This window comes from Pectinophora gossypiella, chromosome 8 (genome assembly GCF_024362695.1).
Source record: "Pectinophora gossypiella chromosome 8, ilPecGoss1.1, whole genome shotgun sequence".
Classification (NCBI taxonomy): Eukaryota; Metazoa; Arthropoda; class Insecta; order Lepidoptera; family Gelechiidae; genus Pectinophora; species Pectinophora gossypiella.
This window is the reverse complement of record NC_065411.1, coordinates 3,994,807-4,004,256: the sequence shown is the minus strand read 5'-3', so window position 1 is coordinate 4,004,256 and position 9,450 is coordinate 3,994,807. Positions and strand designations below refer to the sequence as shown.

Genomic DNA, 9,450 nt, shown 5'->3' with positions numbered 1-9,450 from the left:
TACTAATGCAAAAACAAACCGATAACACTTTACGTCCTGTTATGTATTTTAGCCGCGTTACTACCCGAGAAGAAAGTGTCTATCACAGTTACGAATTAGAGACGTTGGCGGTAGTCGAATCATTACGCAGATTCCGTGTTTATATATTCGAAAAAAAAGTGAGGGTTGTTACAGATTGTACCGCTGTCAGTGCAACACTGTCCAAACGTGACCTCATTCCACGAATTGCGCGTTGGTGGCTTCTAATCCAAGACTATGATATTGACATTGTCTATAGACCCGGTGAACGGATGAAACATGTCGATGCGCTCAGCCGGAATCCGGTCGATCCTCCGGTTGAATCTCAAGCTAATGCTGAGCGTGTATCCGAACGTTTAGAAACTGCTCCAGTCATAGATACTGTCAATATAAATCGTCTGGAAGTGTCAGATTGGTTTTATACAATTCAGCAGCAAGATGAAAAGCTTAATAAGGTTATTGAACTGATAAATAGTGGTTGTACTGATACTGATATAGTTAACAATTACGCCCTAATTGATAATAGACTGTACCGCAAAACCCTTCACGGTAATCGTCTGATAGTTCCGGGATTTGCACGTTGGAAAATATTGCAGATGCACCACGATGACGTCGGTCATGTAGGACTTAAACGATGCACTGAACTCATCAAAGCAGATTTCTGGTTCCCAAAGATGTCGCGATTCATTAGAAAATACGTGTTATCTTGTATTCACTGCGCGTATGGTAAAGGAGAATACGGAAAAAAGGAAGGTAAATTGCATCCCATACCTAAACCCACAGAGCCCATGAGGATGATACATATCGATCACCTTGGCCCTTTTTGCAAAACCAAGAAGGGATATCAATATATGTTGGTGATTACTGACTCTTTTTCAAAATTTGTTATTGTTGAACCAACCCGTACAGTAAATTCGATTGAGAGTATACGTGTCTTGAAAAAGGTTTATAGTTTATTTGGGATCCCTGATCGCGTAGTAACTGACCATGGCAAAGCTTTCACAAGCAGACACTTCAAAAGGTTTGCGACTGAAAAGCAGTTCCGTCATACCTTGTGTACCATTGCATGCCCACGAGCAAATGGACAGGTAGAAAGGACAAACCGTACAATTTTAGATGCATTAAGGGCTACTGAACCAAATGAGGCAGGGAATAATTGGGATAGCAGTTTACCTAATGTCGTGTGGGGTATTAATAACACATCAAACGCCTCGACAGGCTACAAACCATACGATTTAATGTTTGCACGTGCTGGTAGATCTGTTTGTGACGTCTCAATTCCTGACCGACTCGCGGAGCCCGTACAATCACGGCGTACGAAGGCAGTGGCTAGGAATAAGGTGGCTAGTGCAAGAATGAAATATCAGCACGATAGGAAGCGGAAACATAGTACAATTTATAAAAAGGGTGATTTTGTTCTTTGGAAACAGGCCCCAGCTTGTAGCGCTAGCAAAGTCAATTCCAAGTTAGATGACCTTTATTCTGGGCCGTATGTCGTAGTGACTGTTCTAGGAAAGGACAGATACAAAATAAGAAGCATAAAGGGGCTGAGGGGGTACAAGAAGTTCAGCGGACTTGTCTCAGCAGATGCTATTAGGCCTTATAAGAGTGTTGCACCTATGTCTGATAGTGAGACTACTACAGATGACCAGTTAGAGACTGAGGACCTCATTGACCTTTTAGAAAGCTAGTTTACCATATCAGTTTATATTATTATTGTTCTTTGAGTGTTTTGAACCTTGCCTAATATTGTCCTCTCATCCCATTGCGGGAGCAATTGTTGCAGGACGGCCGAGTGTAACGCCACTGCTGCCACCTATGCCGCCAAGCCGGAAGCTAGCCAGCCAGCCAGCCAGCCAATCATGTATCACCCGCCACCCGCCTAGCCAAGCCTTGTGGTGGGAGTGGGATCGAGAAGCCTGCCTATTTAAGCGAGCGCGCACTTTTGGTCGTCTCCTTTTTTTGCTAACATTTTGTAAGGGGAAACCCTGCCCGTTTACGGAATTAAATTACCTGTCCATATAAGAAGACTGAGTATAATTTCCCTGCTCTTTATATGTGAATTCGTTCGATTTTCGATTGAATATTTATCCATACCTCCAACTTGAATTATTTTTTATAGAACACCTTGTTCTACGTATTATTTACTTTAAGATAGGTAATATAAATAGTAACTTTAGAATAAGTTTTGTAAGAATCATAATTCTACTTATGTATTTTTTTAGAAAGTGATTTTCGTGAATTTTCAGCTTAATTTTTGACACGTGGCCGAAGGTTTTCAGCGAACGTGATTAAAAAAATTGTAATACACTTCGGGTTATTTTTCCTACTCCAATCGCGATATGGCGTGAGTAGGAGATCAGTAGCAGATGGCAGGTAAGACAGAGGCGGGAAAAGAGACTAATTTGATTATAAACCGTTGTTGTTCTGTTCTTACTATAACACTGTTTAGATAATTGTTTTTTGTAAATGTTTGTGAGAAGTCAAAACAAGTTAACAAGCCTACATGTGCAAGTAACTCCCGAAAACATTTTCTCCGCAACTGCGTAGTGGAGTCATAGAGCTTCCAGAGTCAGTGATCGGCCCCACCCACGTGCCAAAAGTCCGGGACTCCATAGTCCCGAGATATGGAAACGATTTACAAATTATAATAAGTAAATAAAGAATTTTAACTTTACGTTAAATAATCCATCATCGTCATTCCTATTAGTCTTGGACGAATTCTATTAGTATTCCGATGATTGTCATCGGTCGATGGAGCGTGTTATTTTATTTTAGTGTTTATAAATACGGAGTCAAGGCCGATACTCGGTCGACTTCCTTTTGAGAAGTCATTTGCTTAAAATTTACATATTATTACTATTAACATAATAAACAAAACCTTTGTATTTTTGTCAAAAGAAATGTAAGTATTCATAAAGCATAGTGAGGTAGAGTATTGATCGTGGCGGCTTTATAGCGACGATAATGATACTTACTTTTCTTTGCTTCATACGTAATATAAAGTAGGTACCTACCATAGAGCTTTTTTTGTTTTGGTTTTCCCCGAAGGGCAAGGCAAAGGAAACTATGCCCATAGAGCCATGTCTTATGTTTTTTTTCTTGATGATGGTTAATGAAATGAAGAAAGGTGATGGCGATGAATGATGAAACCTAAGCCCCCACCCTCGGGAAAATAGAAAGGCTTCTCACCCGTTACAAAGTTTAAGACAACAGGCTTGAGGGCGTCGTCTGAGGGGATTACATTTGAGAAAGAATTAATCGACCAGTGACTCGATAGCGATAAGCGCAGACCACACTGGTGGGGGCGGTCCAGGAGTCCGATCCTGAAGAGCTTGTTGTTTCGAGCTAAGTAATTGGTCGCTTCTATGGTTAGAGTAATTAGGTAGGGATCGTATATTATGTCCTTCGTCTAGCAGATTGTGGTACAATGCCTCAGTCCCTTGTATAACTCTTAACATATCGCTTGAACTATTGTTTTAAATTCTCTTCCCGCTGTCAGATATTCGTTTACGGTAAACTGTTCCACGCTTTGAAGACAGCGCGATTAAGAGTCACGCAACGAACACGCACCAATGGTTTGTAGCAAGAAGACAACGATGCAATCGGAAATTAGACCGTGCTAACTGTTCACCGATTACTATCAACGTCTGAATTGTATTTATACGATTGTTTGAACATTTTATGGCCCTATTTCTAATAACAGGACTCCCCTTAATCAATTGGAAGGTCGGAGTAATATATAATATGTAGATTACATTTATCTATTGAACGTTTACAGTTTTCAGCATTGACATATAGTTTTTCAGTCACCGTATAGATTAAATAAGAAGACCAATTTTCTTAGGTACACTTTTTGGTATCTACACTTACCATATTCTTAGCTCACGTTTGCTAACGTTCTGCTAAAGAAGTGCATAGGTATATTATTTATAAATACCAAAGAGTGTACTTACCTAAGAAAATTGGTCTTCTTTTATTTATATCGGGAGTCTCATATCCCCATTTAAACGCGGTAAGAACCCGTTATTATGTGTTTTAATTATGATAGTAAATATTTAAATGGAACAAGTAGATTTTATTAATTATGTAATAATAAAATCTATTTTACGATATATTGCTATTGTCAGTAAAGAGTTCCAAACCATTTAAATATTTAAAATAAATAATTAATGTATTTATCTATTTTCTGGCTATTACTAATATTTTTTCGAGCATTTTGGCCAGTAAGTATTTTTTTTATTCTTATTTTATTTTATCTTCTTTTTAGTATAATTATTTTTTGTTTTAAAGCAAGAAATAAGGTTTTAATTGTTCCTAGGAGTATCTATATCGATAAATAGAACTTATTACTGACATAATATTTCAATTTCCTTAAAAGCCTTCGAATGAGTGTTCATAGACTCTTCATTATACATAATGATGATAACATAACTACGTGTGATCGATCACTTGACAAGCATACACTAACTTTAAAGTGCTAATACTAATGCGTTGTCGTCACACTTATAATTTTACTTGCTTCGTCAGTTACTGTGGGCTGTGGGATTATAAAAACCGCGTGACGTTTCTAATTTCTATGCAAAGTTCAAGTAGGCGAGTAGGTAGGTATTATTATCTTTATAACTATTGGAGAACTAAAATTTGGTGTAAGTAAGTCATGGTATAACAATACCAGGTATGCTTCAAAGTCATCACACCCTGCGTTGCACCCACCCACGACCAATGTTTTTAATTTACTTTACAAGGCAATTTTGACTTTTAGTAAAATATTTACTTTCAGTTTAATGATTTTATATACTTATGTGACAAGTCATAGTAAATAAATAGATTCAACAAAAATAATTAATCAATAATAAAATTTACGTCCTTGGAATGTTGAAGATACCAATTTAATGGTAACACAGTGGTGACACTTTATCAAACGGGTAGCAATGGCGGCTTTTTATAGGATTGAGCATTTGGTTTTGTTATACCGTGGTGTAAGTAAGTAATATTGAAACGCAATCGTTCATATAAAATTCTATAGCATAGCGCCTATATCTCCGTAGGGGTAGGCAGAGACATCCCACTCCTCACCAGTTATGTTGAAGTCCCATGTAAAATAGGACGCAAGCCTATTGCCATTAATCGGGCATAAATCCTGGAAACCACGTTGTTCAAGACATAAATGGACATAATTATTTTATATTTACATATATTTTTTTGTCTATGGCAACACTTTCTCTTCCTTCAAACATTCATTGTAACCGTGTGATTCTCTAAATAAAAATTCAATTAAAAATACAAATCCGTTTAATTTAAAACAAACTCAGTGCTAAAATTAGTGTCATAAACACACGTGATATCAAAATATATGATCCTAAAACAAAGAAAAGTACTAACTCACAGATTTTTTTCCGCCTTTGTTGTCTTCTAACCCCGTTTTAGACGAGATTATTACGTAACAGACTTTTGTAATGTTTTTAAAATATTTTCGCGCGCGCGCGTATCATAGACATATAAGAGTATGGACTGGAAATACCTACAAAAAAAACGTGCCACTTGGTCGCATAAAATGGCGGCCTTTACTAGGGCTGCAAGCTGTTTCAATACTAGGATTACCATACTCGTACCTACTAGGTATAGCATCTTCTTCTTTGCGAGTCGATACTAAATTTTTGCTGACCAATAATAGGTATAGCATTATTATTATAAATAATAAGTATTCATAAGAGAACAGAAAGGGAAGGTAAAGGGTAATTAGGTGGTGTACTGTATTTTTCGTGTATGTTTTGTGTAAAACTTGTTCTTTTTGGTATGTTGTGTGCAATAAAGTATATTTGTATTTGTAAAGGGTTTAGTCAAGATTTATCTAAGTAGTTTCCTTAACAACTCTATAACATTGATTACATTCTTTATTGCGCACAATTCGAATCCACCTGGAGTGTATAATGAAACATAAATTATAACGTAAATCTGTTTATTAGCAAGTATTCATTTCACACATTATTTATTATGTAACTACATTATATTTACAATAAATACAAATCTAAACAGTGTCAATTTGTTTAGAAATTGTCTTTGTGACACCCTGTCACATTGCATACATAATTATTATACGCTTTCGGAGAAAGAAAATGTAAAGTTAAAGCAAACTTTCTTATTTCTTGGGAATACTTCTTTGGCAAAGGTAAACCTTGAAATTTGTTTACCTGCCTTTTCAAAGTCTTGCGGTCCTGCCAATTCTTCCATCAATACACTTTGCCCAGTTTGCCCTTTATTATTTGATTTTTATTCTGCAGATCTTCCATAATATTCTTCAAATTGGCTATCTTTTAATTTTTTCATCGCGTCTTCTTGAACAGACTGAAATAAAGTTTAATAATAATGTTAAAACAGTGTATGTACTAAAATATATCTGATTTAAGTGCATTGTGTACCTGGTTGAATTATACTATATCATATTAAAAATATAAAATTATTTGATAAATACCTTTTCATGTACTGACTTATGAGACAGACGTACGGGCAATGGCAGCACAGACGACGTTGCAGCTGTGGATTAGTTTTCCAATATCACCTGTTTCAGTAAATCCAGTCGACAATTTTGGATTGAAAGATGGCCTGAAATGAAAGATAACATTAATTTATTTATATAAAATTTGTACAACTCATAATTGTTTCGACATATAATAGTTACAGACTAAGTATATTAAGTACATAATAATATGTAGTTGAATGATAGATAGTATAAACATGTTGTGATAAAATGATACAAATATGTTATCTATCTAGCCAGTAGTGAGATGATGCAAGCTAGGCTGAAATTTAAATATAAATTTAAACACCAACAGCCTCTCTCTAACCATCGTCTTCTCAAGCTTTTATTTCTTGGAAACCTGTTAACGTAAAAATAATAACTAGTATTCTTAGCCAGTATTATTGGCGCAACACTAATTTGACTATGACGAATAAAGATATTGGAAAACAAAGAAAAATACGGTTTGTAGTATGACAATTACTCAAAATATATAAAGGTTTAATGCAAATTCATGGCTCAGTTGCGTTGTAACATCAAAATCTATAGGATTGTTCGTATTATTCAATGAATACGGGGTACTAACCTATGAAGTGACAAATACGGTTGATTTCTGTCCTTTCTGGCACCACACGGTACAATACAATACACGGACATGTTGAATAACACTTTTTTCAACTTCAACTTCGATTTAGCAAATCAAATCCTCGTAATTTATCCGCAAAACACAAAATACGATCTCATAAACAGCTACTTGACAGCAGAAGTACCACAAAACACAGCGCATAAAATGGCGAAAAATGGCACGTACCTACAGCTGTTGTGACGTCATCACAAAATGTTGCCATAACTAGAAATAACAAATATATATTTATTTCTTTTACCAAATGAAATTTTGTACTAGTAAAAAAGAGACAAAACGATTATTGACGACCTGTTTCATAAACTACTCATATTTGTATAAGATGATGTTTATATAGTAGAACAGGGCGCCTCCATATAATTTCCTATCTCTATGGCGCGTACCTATTGGCTGCGTGGATCGGCTGTACTTTCTTTTTAAAGACGCTCGGGTAGTTTTTGGCCGGGAATCGTGCTTAGTCGGTTTCCTAATAATCGTTATAATTACTACTTTATAACTTGCCGAACGTAAACCCTATCCGAATGAAATCGTAGACAACAGCTATTCTTGTATAACAGAAGCTAAGTAGTAGAAATTTAAGAGCATAAAGATCTCTGATAAACTACTACTACCGCGGCTACTACTATTACTACAAAACTACCTATGGTGTGGCTATATACTTTATCATCACTAATTTAAGAGCCACGCTTTTGCCGCTACACTTTTTAAAAAAGCTACACTTTTTTAGGGAAAAATAATATGGCAGTGGTTTTCCTCTTGCTTTCCGCCCCGCAGTACTATGTCTGACGCGAGTGGGATGGCGCCTAGAGTAGTCTATTTCAAAGCTTACTAAGGATGGTATTAATAAACTAATCTCAGCTTTGAGACTGCCCTTAAGATCATGTCAATGTGACAATTCTCATATAAAAACAGGGCCTTGAGCTTGATCTTGAGGGCAGTCTCAGCTGAGATTAGTTTATTAATACCAACCTAAGTTTACTTGCTGGCTTTGCTTTGTTGGTTGCTTAGCTTAGTTTAATTAGATATAGCCATATAAAAAAAGAAATAAGAGTTGATTCAATTGTAAAAGTAAAATAGTAACAAATAAAATGATAAATCAATCATAACAAATAAAACTCAATGCGTTCTATGGTGTTAATAGAACGCATTTAGTACTATTTATTTTATCGATACGAGTATCCAGTAAAACTAGTAGTCATTCCATTGTTTAGTAATTATCTACTTATTTTATGGTTATCTGATTTTATTTCCGTCATTTGCAGACAGGGCCGTCGGTAGGCTTTGCCCAACCAACCATAAAAATATATTTTTTTAAATAAGCGTATTTTTTATAAACTTTTAAGGATACCAGCTGACTCATTAAGCATGTCACAGCCTGTAAATCTAGAAATACATATAAGTACCTACCTACCTATTGTCATATAGTATAATTAAGACTTTTCAGCAGTGCAGCAAACATAACTTTTATCTTCGCATGCAAACTATAATTAAGTATTTTTAGCAGACTATTATACCTAAGTCCTGCTGCTGGGCTATGCCAAAATCCTTTTATCCGGTCAAATGAGGCAAACCTATAAGTTACGTCAAAAAAAATATGTTTCCAACCATCCCTGTGCATCATCGTGGCGTGTATTCTAGAAGGGGCGTCCTGTACGTCTCCCAATCGTTGGGTTCTGCCTCACCAGGATATTTGACTGGGTCAAAGATAAATTATAAAATGCTAATCTAGAAATAGAAACCAGTCTAAGAATCCATTTAATTATCCTGTTCGACTTATTTCCGAATTTTATTTATGGATTAAGTTATTTATGGACAAATGGATTGATTTGAATGAGTACGACGTTTGACCGCTTTTATTGATGACGTCATAGTTTCCATAAAAACGAAAAATTTTTGTTTTGAGGTTTCATAAAAAATATCTCATTTGATTAGATAGTCAAGTACTTAGCTTTGATAAAGCAGTTCATTGGCCCCGAGTCCTCCTTAATGCGGCCCTGTCAACAATTCGCAATCCAAACAGGATTCCCAATGACGCGTAAATAATTAAATCACTGCGCAGGATTATTTACATAACATAACACATAACGTAAGCTCACGACTATATTCCAATTGGGGTAGTCATAGGGGGTAGGTACATCCATCACAAGGTTAACGAAGTACCTGGGCTTACCGAGCTTTCAGTTAGACCAACGTGATAGTTGGTGACCCGTCTATAATGGTCGAGCCAACTGTGTTCGTGAAAACTGCACTTAAGATAAATTAATAAACT

At 35.9% G+C, this 9,450-nt stretch overlaps 2 long non-coding RNA genes across 2 annotated transcripts; one reads left to right on the top strand and one right to left on the bottom strand.

Annotated features, from left to right (window-relative positions):
• The first annotated feature begins 301 nt into the window (after positions 1 to 301).
• On the top strand, positions 302 to 2,046 carry LOC126369027 (uncharacterized). Its single transcript, XR_007566652.1, has 2 exons — positions 302 to 473; positions 1,805 to 2,046. It is a non-coding gene; the product is annotated as an uncharacterized LOC126369027 (long non-coding RNA).
• A 4,232-nt stretch (positions 2,047 to 6,278) lies between these two features.
• LOC126369026 (uncharacterized) lies at positions 6,279 to 7,383 on the bottom strand. The gene is made up of 3 exons (XR_007566651.1): positions 7,125 to 7,383; positions 6,494 to 6,624; positions 6,279 to 6,366 (listed from the first exon to the last, which is right to left on the bottom strand). It is a non-coding gene; the product is annotated as an uncharacterized LOC126369026 (long non-coding RNA).
• Positions 7,384 to 9,450: the final 2,067 nt, after the last annotated feature.